The following is a 15,251-nucleotide window of genomic DNA, read 5'->3' on the forward strand; positions in this document are numbered from 1 at the left end:
GTCTTGTACCTTTAAATGCCGATACTGACTGGTTTCCAGCGGTGATCAGTTAAGGAGCTGTAATAATGCTTCTCTTGGCTGAGACAAACACACTTTCTTGAATTTAAAGACAAAATGTTCAATTTGATGAGGCCTTTGATTTCAAAGACATGGAGTTTATCTATCAAAATGAATTCTCATTTCTAATAGGGTAGTGCTTGAGAGACAATTAAAAACTGAACCTGAGGCAAAACCTTAAGTCATGATAGTTTTGATCACAATACAGCATGGTTGGACAAAATTTCTCGTAAGAAAAAAAAGACCTTTTAGTTTGCCTTAAAATGTAGGACACAGTATTAAAATATATATTTTTCTTCTTATGTGAATACCTTCCACATTTGACCTTCTCCCTGAGAGGTCACTGCCTGGTCTGTGTGCATTTTGGTCACTGGGTGTTCTCATTAAAAACAATTAATGAACAAACATAAGAAAAATGTTTTTTTTGTGATCTGTTTTAAAAGTCTTTCTTTCTTTATTTTCTTTTTTGTGCTCAAAAACAGATAAGGAGAAAATAAACTTTAGCTTTAAAATCTAAAACAAGTACTGAATAAATTTACCAATAAAGAGAGATAAAATGAACCTGTTTGTTATACTCAGACACCCTTCACACTCCAGCTTGCTTTAACAAGGTTTAAGCATTATCCCGTGACATCACTGCCTATAAATGTTAAAAAATGATTGACATGGGACTCACAGTTCAATAAAAAAAATACATGTGACAACACTTTTGAGGTGTAGACAAACAACCTGTCCTACGGTACAGTATATGGTCACAGGATAAAGGTTTCTGACTAAGACTGTGGAAAAAAGGAGGCCAATTTTTTCCTTTCTATTTCTCAGTTATTTTATTTTTAACATGAAAACAGAAACTCTCAATTATCCGTTCTGACCTCAACAGTCTTTTGATTTAAAATAAAGAAATCTAAAATAAAACTCAAATAACCTCCAAGAATAATAAAGTATTTTAAGATTTCTGTATTCTGGTGATGATATCCAATAGGAAATGATTTTCTGATGTCATACTACAGTGCATTTCTTCTTTATTCTTTATTTTCACCACTATAACAAAGAGTGGTAGATTCAGAATTAGACATCTGATAAAGTATGTCATATTTATTTGTGCTAAGGTTAAGATCTCAAGATTTACCACAGGACAAAAATTACCAAAGGACATTGCAAATTCGCCAGCTTTTAACATGTGGGACCTTTGAGATGAAAAGAAAAAACAGAGCTACCTACACAACAAAACAAATGGATGAGAAAAAGAAAAGAAAGAAACATACATTTAAAAAAAAACATGGATAGCCTGAGTTTTTATATGGTCAGGTATTTTAAACAGACTGCAGATAGGTCTTATGTCAATAATATGCGCTTGTGCAATATATGAGTAGTAATTGAAGATTTCTCTTTACTGGTTATTTTATGTTTTTTTATTTAATATGTTAAAAATTATTATTTAGAGTTGCCTTTCTAGAGTTATTAAAAATGTACTCTTTATCTGTGATTTTTTTAATCTAAAAAGAAAAACCAAAATGAATTTAATCTCCTACTAATCCATTTTGGCTACAAAATAGAAAAATAACTCACGATACAGTGTATTGTTTTGTATTTTAAAAGAAATCTGGGGAACAACCCCCCACTTATTTTCTTGTTTTTCATTATTGACTTCTAATGACAAAATCCAATCACCAAAGCACCCGGCATGTACACCCACAAATGTCCATCAGCAGATATCCATTTACGAGCATGAACCCAGTTATCACAGCCTGGCTGAAGGTGCTCGCCTGAGATCGCCACACATTCAGGTAATGTGTGGGCAGCAAACAGCAGAGCTTCCTTCACCTCCTTGAGGGTTGTGCTCTTCCAACCTCCCACACCGGGGGATTTGAGAATTTTTCTTCCCATTCTTCAAGTCGTGTCACTCTGCTGTGGCTTGTGTTGCGCCACCTCCTCCACCTACATCTCCGACCCCTTCTGACAAGCTTGGAGTTCATCCCTTTCACTGATTAGTTTGCTGGCAAACTGAACGCCCGCTTCTGCGGCCCTGAGTCACCCAAGCTGGCTGTACCTGTGTGTGGTTGGATCAGCAGGTGGCTGGCACGTTGTCTGGTGTGATAGTGAAACCATTATTTATTCACAGCAGTTATCCTCGTGCTCCAAACTGAGTTTCTCAGGGGATTTTTTTTGTTAATAATTAAAAAAATCCCAAAAGATTATAGCCTGTTCTATATGATGTGGGGTTTTCAAAATGCTCTGTGGGTTCCTAGATATTCTCTGTGAGTGAGTTGCCTGAAAATGTGAGGTCATTAGTAAGTTCTCCTTTCTGTTTTAGTGCACTGTGCACGTATGTGTGTGGTTTGTGTGATTTCACATGTATTTGTTTGTTTACTGTGTCACCGTCGGCCCAAGCTAGAGCCACAGGAGTGTGAAATAACAAGCACAAGAGGGATTTCATGCCTTTGCAGAGCTAAAAAGATATGTTTTGGTCAGACAACTCAGTCCATTTCCATCCTCAACAAACTTTGTTTAGTCCCAGCGAGGTGCATTGCCACCTATTTCCTAAAAAGCTTGCCAACAATTAAACTGCATCATTACAAATATGGGTTCCCATGGGTGTAGTGTCCTTTGCTTATGCTGCAAACTGCACCCTGATCAGTCTTTATCGCTGTTATTAATGGCACAAGGCGCATTGGAAGAAAAAGACAAACAGCCCAGTTTGTTTTATCTTGCATAGGCGCTGACAGAAAATCAATGCTCAGTTTCCCATGAGCACCTAATTAGTAGGACACTTGTGCACCTTTGAAACGCTTGGAACCATCTCTTTGTCCGACAAGTCGATCGGGGGAAATGCAAGAGAGACACCTTCTGAGCTGATAAAGTGTCAGCAAGGTGAGGAGTAAACACATAAGTGACACTTAGGTCTAGCATATCTCATATCCACTACATGCTTTTGGCAGACTAGATTTGAACTTTATCATCCATGTGATGGAAGTATTTCAAATGGAGGACATCAACGAGAACTCTCATCTTACAATCTATCTAGTACTTTTTAATGCATATTCCGGTGCTAAAAGTGAATCAGAATATAATTGAACACATATTTTATTTCACTAATTTGATCTAAAAAGTAAAACTTATATAGATTTATAAGTACTGCTGCTGTGACAGATTGTTTTAATAGCTGCCTTTAACTCTTTTTGTGTCTTGTTGTGCTCTTGACAAACTCAAAAGAACTCAAAAGGTTCTTTTGAGTTTGTCAGACTAACTTATGCTTGGGGCTTAAGTCAAAGGTTTGGCCAACCAGGCATAGTTTTATATACAGCCATTGCTTTAGGTATTGACACTCTTGGCAGTGTGGGCTTGTACCAAGCTAGAAAATGAAATCAGCATGAAGCTTCTCAACAGAACTCAGATGCTCTAAAAGCCCTGGATAGCAAGCCTTCTCAATTCATCACAGACTTCGAAAACTTCAGCCTGAACCTCAAATAATTTGAATTATGTGCCTCTCCACTCATCCTCCATACTCTGGTACCTTGATTAACAGAAAAAACAGTAAAGGCCTAAAGAGGACTTTGGACCACTGAGCAATAGTGCTGTTCCTTATTCTCTTGGGCTCAGATAAAATTTAAGAGACAACATTCAGACCGAAATATAATGGTGACCAGACTTAGTGACAGTGGGTCACTAGGCAAAGACTAGTCCTGTAATTGCTGCGTTGCTCTGTCCATCGCCGTTGCTGTGTCCTTGGAGAAGACTCCTCACCCACCTTGCCTACTGGTGGGGGTCAGATGGCCTGGTGGCACCAACTGTCTCCCTCAGAGCAGCTGTGGGTGAAGTGTAGATAACTGCTATCAGTGTGTGAATGGGTGAATGTAGTACAAAGCACCTTGGAGTCCTCTGATTAAAGCACTATAAAAATACAGGCAATTTATGATTTTTCAGGAGCTGCCTCAACTTATTTACAGATTTATGTATACATCTTGTGAGGTCACAGCTGGATATAAATCCTGCACGAGTCTGATCTTGACATTTGATTTCAATACAAATGGAGTTCTTTTCAGACATAATTTTGCAAGGTTTATAGTCCGTTATGGTTTTCTATTCATATCACAAACTTGCTCTTATTTTCATATATTTCTTGTTCTTTTCTTTCTATTTTAGCTTGACTGTAAATGATTTTGCTGTGGCTGCTTTTAAAATGTTCCATAAAGCTAAATGTGACATTTCATGTTGTTGTTGGTCCAGTTGCAGTGCAGGTCCTTTATACATCTGTGTGTTTGCTCTTGAAACACTAATTATTCTTTTGTGCTTTTTTTGTACTGCAGATTTTCCTTCCACCCAACTTTCCATTGGAATGCTTTAATATATTGTAATCTGTGAGCAGCCAGCTTCTGACCTTAACGTGGGGTGTAAGCCACAAAAAGGTGTCAATGACTTTGTCTGGTTGTTCCGGGTTCATGAGTGATTTAATACAAGGAATGCAGTTGCAGTCCATGTCCTCAGTGTTGTGGCTGTCAGTGTTGTGGCTGTTGAAGCACTAACTCCGACCTCATCCAGGTGTTGAGAATCAAATTCTTGCATTAGCTGGGCTATGTTTTGCAATCTTCTCACAGCTGTGAGTACATGCTGCTTGTATGCCTAATTTAATCACAGTTTTTCCTTCCTCACAACTTTCTACTGATGTCCTCAAATACAGCATTCTTTAAACAGCTAGGTTTTTATCATGATTCCTATTACAGATGGTGCAAGTGACAGCCTGCTGGATAACTGTCCAGTTAGCAGTCTTTACAATGACTATAAAATAATGTAATTTTCATTGACTTTATCAAACGTGTTAACTTTCTTCGTCAATGAATTACGGTTTTACATTGGCTGTTAGCCATAATCATCAAAATGAGCAGAAACAGCCAAAACATGTCACTGTGTGTGTAATTAATCTATATTATTAATTTCAATTAGAGATGATTTAATGAAATAAATTAACTTTTCACTGGCATTGTAATTTATTGAAATGGACTTCTGTGTCTAATAATTGATTGTAATGTTGGGATTTGCAAATTCTATCTCAGGGCCATGTTTCATTGAGCTTATTTTAACACTGGGCCAGGAAACAAGTGGGTAAGGTAGATTTATTTTTTTTACTTGAGTGCTATGCAGAAGGCAGTTTTCTGAACAGCTCTGACTCAATTGGTCTCTCACTAGAATTTCTAAACATTCAATAAAAAAGGAAAGAGCAGGGGGAGAAAAAAAATCTTAAATGTCCAATCTTATTCTCTAACCCGTTAGAGTGACACTTGCGAATTTCCACTATGGACAAGGTGGCAGTACAAACGCAGATAGATGAAGGGGAATAAAAGGGCCTTCTCATGACAAACTTTCTGGAAATGTCAGCCTTTCATGCTGTTGAGAAGACCTATTTCATATCTATTACAGCAGGCATTCTGTGTCCGATATTTCAGATTTCAGTCCTCCCCGCTCAGCAAATCCTCTGCCAATCTTCCACCCTTAAGAATCTCTGCCAGCCCCGACACATTACCCCCCCTCCCATCCCACCCCCTCCCCACTTTTGATGTGACAGAACAAACCGCGACCTATTAGGATTAAGGCTTTGAAAAGATCTTTGAAGCCGCTCAAGGTTCCTTTAAACTGGGGAATGACAATATGAGCTGTGTGGCAGCAGATGCTGAATGGAGTGATTGCTAGTCCTCAGCGAGGTCTGCTGTCACATCACACACACACGCGCGCGCACACCTCCACACACGCACGCAGACAGACACACGCATGTACACGCCAACACCTTGTTGTGCATACTCTTTGCTCAGATGGTTCCAGTTGTCTTTTACAGGACAAATGCACATTTTTTTGTCATTTTTGCTGCCATTTTGCGTTGTCTGTCAGGGCCACGTCTGGCTTAGGGCCACTGCTACATTTGAACTGCTGCCCAGGATGAAAACAAACCTAATCATACCTTACCTGTTTTTTTTACCCCCCTTTATCCATTTAGGATGCAGCCATCAGCAACCAAAACCGAAATGTGAAGGACGGGGATTTGATTGGCAGGAATGCAGGCTCCTGGATGTAGAAATGAATGCAGCAGGTCGTAACCCACTTGTGTATTCTTAAAAAAAAAATGAAGGCATGTTTTTGGAGATGTTTATTTAGCTGAAAATTAAGGGAGTTCAAGGTGTTTCTGTATTTATTGGAAAAGGCTCTCAAAAGCACAGAGGAATTTCATTTCATCTGTTTTTTTTTTCTTTTTGAAGATGCCTCACCACCAACAGCTCATCTGATGATGTTGGAATGATGGAATGCTGCAATGACACAAAGGAGAGCAAATTAAGTAAAAGTGACACTTTGAATGCTGCCTGTACTCTTAACTTCAGTCACACAGACACTGCAGAGTGGAAAAACCATTGCTATGCATCTCCCACAGTCGAGAGAAAGAATTTAGCTTTCTTTTTTATCTAATCACTCCTCTGAATATCCCTTATCAGACCTGCCTAGCCCCCCGTGAGCTAGCCGAGGACTGACGGGATGTGAAATATTCAAACCAGCTGATTCCTGGAGAGATTTATCGAGACAAATTTCACAGCCGATCTTATTTAGATATTCACTATGTTTTTTTTTTTTTCAGGAGGTTAAATGTGGCCCCGGTGTGAGATGTCACAGAGAGACAGTTGCCACAGATAACAGTGGTCTGTGGTTAAAATGAAGCCATAGGACACAGAGAGCAAAGTCTTCTCAGTAAACAGAAAGAGAGGCAAGTTCTCATGGAGCTGCCACCATAGAGCACATATTGATCTGCCAATGCATCTTATCTTTGTGACTCCAGATTAAAATGCTCAACATTGACTCTTCCCCCCTCTCTCTCTCTCTTCCTCTCACTCTGCCAAGCTGAAGGCCTTTCTGTGTCCCTGAGTGGAGGAGCTGTAATCTCCCCATGAAGCAGTGGAAGTATTAGAAAGAGTTTAGATGCTGGCAGTTGTTTTCTCTGCTCAGAGTGTGCAGTTGACATTTTTTCCATTTTTTTTTACCCCTCCCTTTTCTATCACGCTTTGCATTGAGGCTGCCGTAACTGTATGTATTCCTCTTCTGGGAATGACTGGGAATCGGAACCTCCTGGGTCTTCTTTAATGTCGTGGCCAAAAAAGGCATAAAAGAGTTGAAGCTTTTTCCAAAAAAGGGGGGAAGCCTGGGCAGACAGATGGATGAGTCCCAGGCTCCAGGGCTTTGACTTTGGCCAAACAAACTTTTGTATTCAAATTTTTTTTTTTATATATATAGCACCATGGATTAAGGAGGATGCAGACCAAAGCCCCCTACCCATCCGGGGTCTCATCAAATGGTGCATTGAGAAAAGGGGCCGCACCTGTTTGCAGTGCCTGGAGGACCGCGACCAGGATGATATTGAGCAGGGCTTTGTGAGTATCAGAGTCAAAACAAAGCTGACAGCCAGGCCTTATTCATTTTTGATGTTCATTGATGAGGAAACTGGTGGGCCTCAACAGGGTATTGTTTCCCCTAAGTGGTGCCCATTGATAAGCCAGAAAGCCACACTTGTTTTTAGTCTCTGACGGGTGGAGTTCAATTTAAAAGGCTTAATGGTGCATTTAACCAGTCCTAAACACTGCGCTTTTTGTGTCCTCCCCGCATCATTGGCTTGACGCTGCCTTCCCTCTTCCCTTCCCGCTTCCTACATGATGCTTAAACAGTGCTAATCATTGCTCAAATCTCCAAAATCTTCTGGTCTGTATGTACTGTCCGTTCATGTTAGTTTAGTTTATTTCAGTTGAATTTATTTACCTTGCACCACTTCACAGCAAATGGCAAATATAGATCACTTTGCAATCAAACTGGATCCTATTTAACTTTTCAGTTAAATAGGATCACACCAATTCTTAATGATGCAACCCAGTCATGTTGACAGATCAGATTCAATTACGCACAATGACTCGGATGACACTTGGTCAAAAGTGATCTATCTTAGGAAGCTTGGCCAACTGGCAAAGTCAAATCTTTGACTTCGCAGCAATTTCTTCTTCAAAACAGGCAAGTGTTGACTGCTATTGAGCAAGTTGTTCCTTTAAACTTCGACACCAACCAGGCAGGATTTGCAAAAGTGTAGGCTTTTTGCTCTTTTACATGCAAATGACAATATGCCTATTAATATCTGTCTGAATTGACGCCGATTAAATAATTTCAGTCTAAATATTTTTTCAGTCATCCACAGAAAGACAGAATACTTAGATTATTTCCATTATGTTTGTCCTTTCAAAAAGTTCCAGAAGTGTCTTCATTCTTTCAAAAAAGATTTAAAATGTTGCATTATCTATTCTAGGCATATTATGTAACACTTTAACAGTCACTAACATTTAACAAGCACAAAGAATAAGGTTGGAGAATCTGCTAGGAGCCTGTTCTTATGAGGTGTTAATTTTTGTCCTCTGAAGTTTGATACTCCCGGCACTCAAAAACAAAGACCTAAAGAGGCAGTCCAATATTGCTGCCCCACATGTTAATCAGAGAAAAAGTTTCAGATGTTAACCATTAATTAGTTTGATGCAATAAATGCAACAAGAGGCACTTGTAATGATGTGCAATGTATATTTGTGAACATGCTCACAGACAGGAAAGTGGGTTATGAGAGATTGGAGAAAGCATGCAGCAAAGGTCAAAGGGCTGGAACTCAAACTCATGACAGTTGAGGTCTGAGGCCACTTTACATGGGTCATGCACTCTACCCATTGCTCCACTGTCGTGCTCCTCATAACTTGGCCTTTGAAGCAGTCTAAAGCAGTACTCTATCAAATATCCATTCAATATAACCAATAAATAACAAATGAAAGATAACATTTGGCAGGGCACTACGCTACTGCCCTGTAAGCTCTTGCTAAAGTCCAACCCACGACTACAGCAAAGCAAGATCCAGAAACGAGTCTGCTTTCTAGAACTATTCTCCGCCTCTCCACTCATTGTTTAAAAAAAAAAAAACCTGGATAGCCTTCACAAAGTGCATTTCTCATGCTATTGTTCAGCTAATCATATCCTCTCCAACAATTTCAGGATGTGACAAGATAAGATAGGGGAATATTAATGCCATATCGCCTTATCTCAAATTATGAAAATGCGCAGATGAGGGGAGGCCATCAAGGGAGGAAATAGGAATCAATTTGTAGCTTTTCCATTTTGTATATCATCTTGAAAAGAAAACAGTAATTTTTCACGTTATCTACTTCAGATCCTATTAGAATCAGGTTAATTTAGTGGCAGTGATTTCAAAACGTTATCATGTCAGCCTATCAGCTAAAGTCTTTGAGTGCTCTCTGTTTGTAAGGCGTGACTATTCAGATTTCATATCACTTCTGATACAGGATCTGACTGATGCAAGGTCCTGGATATCACCTGCAGAATGGTGAATGCGTGAAGACTGCATAAATCAAATTCAGTTTCTGTAAGCTTACTGTGTGGTTCACCTTTAAATAAAGTGAAAGCAAGTGAGTCCTTGCTGCTCTTGTTAGAAAAAAGTTGCTTACCATTTAAATCTTACCTTGTACTTACTCACCTAATTCTTTCTCACCTAAGAGAAAGAATTTCTTTCTTTGCAGCCTACAATGTTGCAAAAGCATTTATGCCCCTTGAGGGTTTCTAAACGTTCTCACCTTGCAGCCACAAACTTCAACGTATCTAGCTAGAATTCTATGTGATCAACCAAAACAAAGTTTTGTAGAACAAGACTAAATAGATTATACTCATAAAACTCTGAAAAGTCTGACATGCATTTACATTAAATCATCTCTACTCTCATAACCCTAAACAAAATCTAAACGAACAAATGAAATATAAAGCAAGAAAAACAGTCAATCGAGTCAATCAGCCAAGTTTATCACTGGAGAACAAACAGCACCGTGCAGACCAATAATCACAGATCACACAGACAAGTCAGATACTATGTTGTGAAATAGTTGTAAAGCAGGATTAGATTTTTCAGATTATAAAACAATATTACAAGCTTTGAACATATGTGCTACTGTTCAATCCTCTGTCTGAAAATAGAAAAAAATATTGTCCAACTTCACACCTGAGACATGGCCATCCTAAAGTTGCAGGCTCAGCAAGAAGAGCATTTATAGGACAAGCTGTTGTGAGGCTCATGGTAATTCTAGAAGTGTTGTATAGATCCACTCCTCTTGTTAGATGATCTTTTAACGAGACAGTTACTAATTTTGGACACCACAAGACAGGTGGAAGGAGGTGCTATTGTCAGATGAAGTTAAAACTAAATTGCACTACATGTGGAGGAAAACTAATTCACATCATCCTAAGCACACCATCACAACTTTGAAACATGGTAGAGGTTTTATAATGATGTGGGAATTCTTATTTGTCAGGAGGCACAAGGCATGGCCAGAGTTAATGGGAAGATGAAGGGAGCGAAGTACAGGGCAATTCTGAAAGACAATGTGTCAAAGGATACACAACTTTTGAGAACTGGTGGACAGTTCCAGCAGGAAAATAACAAAATAGCTTGGAAATTAATGTTCACAGCTGCCCTCCATCAAAAGTGAACTTGAGCTACGTTGCAAAACAAAAAAAAAAAAATAGGGGAAATAATGTTGATGTACAGATGTGCAAAATGCACAAAGACATACCCCCAAAATATGAAAAAGTTCAAGGGACATAAAACACGCTGCAAACCATAGTACATAAATAGTGACCTTGTTGTAATTATAGAAAACCAAAGGTGAAACTAAACTTCTTTTTGTATTATTCCTTCGAAGGACATTGTTGTTTTAATAGTTTGAAAGTTTCAAACATCCCTTCTCCTATGAAGTAGCAGCATGCTCATAATTAACATTACAGATTCTTAATTCATGAATATGAATGTGTCGTCCTCAGAAAGCTGGCTGGTATTGTGAAAAATTCAAGTACTCTCGCCTTGTTTCAGTGCAGAGGTGTATCAAGGAGGCACAGCCACATCTCACCTTAAATAAGGGCCTCTGCTAACACCTTCAAAGTGCTGCTAGAAGAAGCTCTCACCCAGTTCCTTTCCCTCTCTCCCCTCCTGATTGTTTGCAAGCTTGATTGGCCCGGATTCCTAAATGATAGGCTCATATAGAGTCCTGGGCTTTGTTTGCACGGCCACGTATTGGTTGGCTGCCTCCTTAAGCGCGGGGAGATATGCAAGAGCAATCAAATATTTCTATGACTTGTATAAATGATGGCGGTTGGCGGGGGAGAAAAGTTAGAATTTTTCACTCCTCATTTGCGGTTCAATTGCCAAAGTGTGTATTGCCTGTTTTTTTCCACGAAGAAAATAGATGGCTTTGTCACTCAGTATGCATAAACTGTTGGTCTGTTTGTTGCACGCTGTCAACAGAAATGATAGCAATTCTATTTGTCTTATGAGAAAGACATTGTTACAAAGTCTGAATAGCAGTTTTCATGAAAGGAGGATTGTTTGTCTATTCTGAAGTTATTTTCCTAACACATTACATGACACATCCATATGAACTCTTTCAATTGCTTTAACCTCACGTCACAATCTGATACGTTAAGAAAACGAAAAAAAAAAAAGGAAAGCAACGTGACAGTCTCTGCACACTGGCACGCTTCATATTGTCTGAGTTTGAGCGTGCAGGTTTCAGATGCATCAAGGAAAAAAGTTGATATGAGTGCCCGTAATTATCAGCAACTCATCCTTCCCCAATAGTACACCTGAGAGATTACAAATTGTCTATTTATCTGAAATGACACACTGCCAGGACCAAATCTAACTTGCAGTCTTCTATCATTCAGCACTTGAGCCAAACATATATTTCTATTGAGGCGTTCGGGGAATAGCATCCTCTGTTTGGCACGGAGGAGGTGTGTCCCGTTCTATCTTTACGAGAAAGGGGTTGCTTGCGTTTGTGTATGGCGGTGGGTGGATAGGTGGGTTATCTCTCTTTTGTTCACTCCCTTCTCTAACTGGTAGTGTTTGACTTCCCCAAGCCAGGAGTGGGTAATTCTGGAGCCCTGTGTGAGGCTGTTAGATCACTGAGGCCCGAGACAGCACCATTCTTTGCAGACCCTTGACAGCAAATATGTGGTAATGATATTGTCTCCTGCTGGGTAATAACACACAATTCAGACTGCCACATACTGCAGTCGCTGGGGAAAAAATGGAGGGGAGAAGAGAAAAAAAAGAATTACACTGAAGTACTGGAGGAAAATGACAGGAGAAATGTCTTCATCCTGAAGTGCTGTATTGGGAAAAAAAATCCCTTCTGCAGGACACTGTGGCAGCAGTCACTGCTTTATGATCAGTGCTACACAGACAGCTACTAACATACAGTGGTTTGCTAAGTATCCATATCGTTGTCCTGTCAACAGATTTTTCCACCTGAGCGGTGGATCGCTGCAGATCCACATGGGCCTCTAGGCTGCTTTTCTCATTTATGCTGCTCTTTCAGTTTGGGTGGACAGTCAAGTCTGGAAAAAAGAAAACTTACTGAAAAAATAGGTAAGTCAGCAAATTGATAAAAACTGGGAAATCTGGTTGTGTTAAAAAAAAGCAATTGTTTGTTAAACTTCATAAATATGCACTACTTTGATTTTGGTCTGTCGCATAAAGTGCTAAGAAAATATATTAAAGTTTGTTTTGTAATGCACAAAATGTGTAGCATTATAAATGTTCTAAACATGACAAGTTTTCTGCTACACATTTGTAAGCAGTTTTTCTTTTGTCAATTATGCCTTGATATGTGGTAAATGACTCTGGCAGGGAAACAAAGCTTTGGCTTTAAATGAACAAAGTGCTAACACGCTGCATAGTTTGTGGAGCATGCTTCAACCATGGAGACCTTTCATTGTCACCCAGACCACACCGGCAGCTTCAACCTTGACCTATGCATTGCTCCACTTGGTACTCGGCTTGTAACTGTCAACACTATCCATCACTGGCCAAATGGGGGCAAAGGATGGCGGGGGCCTGGTCCCCCTGCTGTACTGTGAAATTGTGGCATGTGATCTTTAATGTGCGTGAAGTTTACAAGGCTTCGGCACAATGCATCAAGCTTCAGGGGGGCTGCCGGGAGCTAGTCTATTAGCCACCTGCTGTGTCCCTGCCTGCCTGGACTTACTCCTAGGGATAAGTCTAAATAATAGCGGAGACATCAGCCTCAGCTCTTCTTTTTAACCAGATTGTCATTCAGAAACAAGAGGTGAAATCTATTTAACATACAGTATGTGCCAGTGCTAACTGCACATGGTTATAAGAAAGTAACAAAAGCATTTCTTGGCCTTTTTTTCCCTCTCAAGAATAAAAAATAAAACATCTGTCTCTGCTCACCTTGTCAAAACGATCTTACCCAGTATACATTGTCCTTGACTTCAACACAGACCTCGCTTCACTGCAGAGGTAGAAAGAGAGTGACAGAGAGCGAATCCTCCTCCTTATTCGTGCCTTCGACAATCCGACAGGCACCGTGCAATTGGCTAAAATATAAAAAGCTAGCCTTGATACTGCGCAACTGGGTGAAAACAGGGAAGCACATTGAAACGGAAGAATTCATCTTTTCTATCAGCCCCTTCGCTCGTGAGCTGAACGGAGAGGCTGATGGGTTCAGTCTCAGCCGCTCAGATTTGCATAACACAGACAGATGAACTTGAGTGATTGAATTGGGCAAGGTGGAGTGAAAAAAAAATGAAAAGAAAATGAATTTCAGAGTGAATTAGGAGATGACGGATGTGGCAATGGCTACAGTATTTATTTTTCCGCACTGAAATAATTACAGAATTAACCTTTCCTGCCTGTTTAACATTCCTCTAAATCCTCTTTATCACATGTCGAACTTCATTGACTTGACTTTTTTTAAAAAACAAAACCACTGGGCTTTTTGTTAGCAATTGCCTGGACTGCACTCATGGGTTCAATGGCAGTTCTTGAATTAATGCGGATCTGGGCAAGCCCCAGAGCTCGCATTAATTGGGTAAAAACCTCTTTCTGTCCACTTCCTTAAGGGGCAAAAAAATGATCTAAGGTTCTGGGGTGGAATAAAATGCAGTGCAGTAACCTAACCTCCTTATTCTCCACAGCAAGTAACTCAATCAAGGTGGGTAGAAACTCCCCATTAACTGGATATGCATAAAGCAATAGAAAACTTGCTCATGGCACACTTGCCAGATAAATTATATATTAATTTTTTTTATCTGATGCACAGGGACTACCCTTTCAAATGCCATCCAGGGCAATTGGACATGTGGCTCATATCAAAAGTCACAGGCGTATACAGTTGTGCTAAAAATGATCTACCTCTGTCACAGTTTTGTAATTTGATTGTTTTTAGTCGTGATTACTAGTTTTTGTTTGTTTTCTCACTCGTGGTGTTTCAGACATTATTCACTCTTTTGTCTTGAGACAGTTGCTTTTTACTTGTGTTCTGTTCTTTGTGAAAATTTTAGATTCTTAATTTCATATTTGTCTTTAGGAAGAAGTGTGAATGTAATGTGAAGTGCAGTATGGTCCTGTCGACTTGATAAACATACAGGTCATTTACTTTAAATTATCGTATCATTTTGTGTCATGTTTAGATCTCTGTGATTTGGTTTCTGTGTTCATTGGTAATTTTTCCTAATCTCCTCAGTATACATCCACTCAAATCTCATTCCCTCAGTTCACCGTCCTCCTGCAGCATCTCTAGTGCAGCCTGCACATTATCCTTGCTCATTTCCTCCCATGTCTCTGGAGAATTTTTAAGTACTTGTTTTAATGCATTTTATTGTGAATGGATACAAATGTCCCACTAAAGATTATGCACAATCCAAGGGTTGCACCAGTTGGTCGAGAAATCATAAGGCCTCGGAAATAGCAGATCAATAATTGTAGCAGTAAGATACATTAAATATACATATATGTTAAAATATCAGTTTAAAGTATATTTCTTTAAATACTTAAATAGCTCTCTGTCTGAAGGACAAATTCTCTTTGTCAAGGAACCTGAATTTTAGACTTGCATGAAAAGAAGATACTATGAAAATATATTTATTATAGAATCACAATATTAATACTTTACTTGGAAATTAAAATGTTATATTGGGTTTAGTCACGTGTAGAATCACTACTTAATCATTACTAATCAGACTAATGCGTTGCAATGATTGATTAAGGAGAACATAAAATAAAAAGACAACTATAAAACTGAACAATAGATTTATTTTAGCTGATTATATAC

This window comes from Xiphophorus hellerii, chromosome 19 (assembly GCF_003331165.1).
Source record: "Xiphophorus hellerii strain 12219 chromosome 19, Xiphophorus_hellerii-4.1, whole genome shotgun sequence".
Classification (NCBI taxonomy): domain Eukaryota; kingdom Metazoa; phylum Chordata; class Actinopteri; order Cyprinodontiformes; family Poeciliidae; genus Xiphophorus; species Xiphophorus hellerii.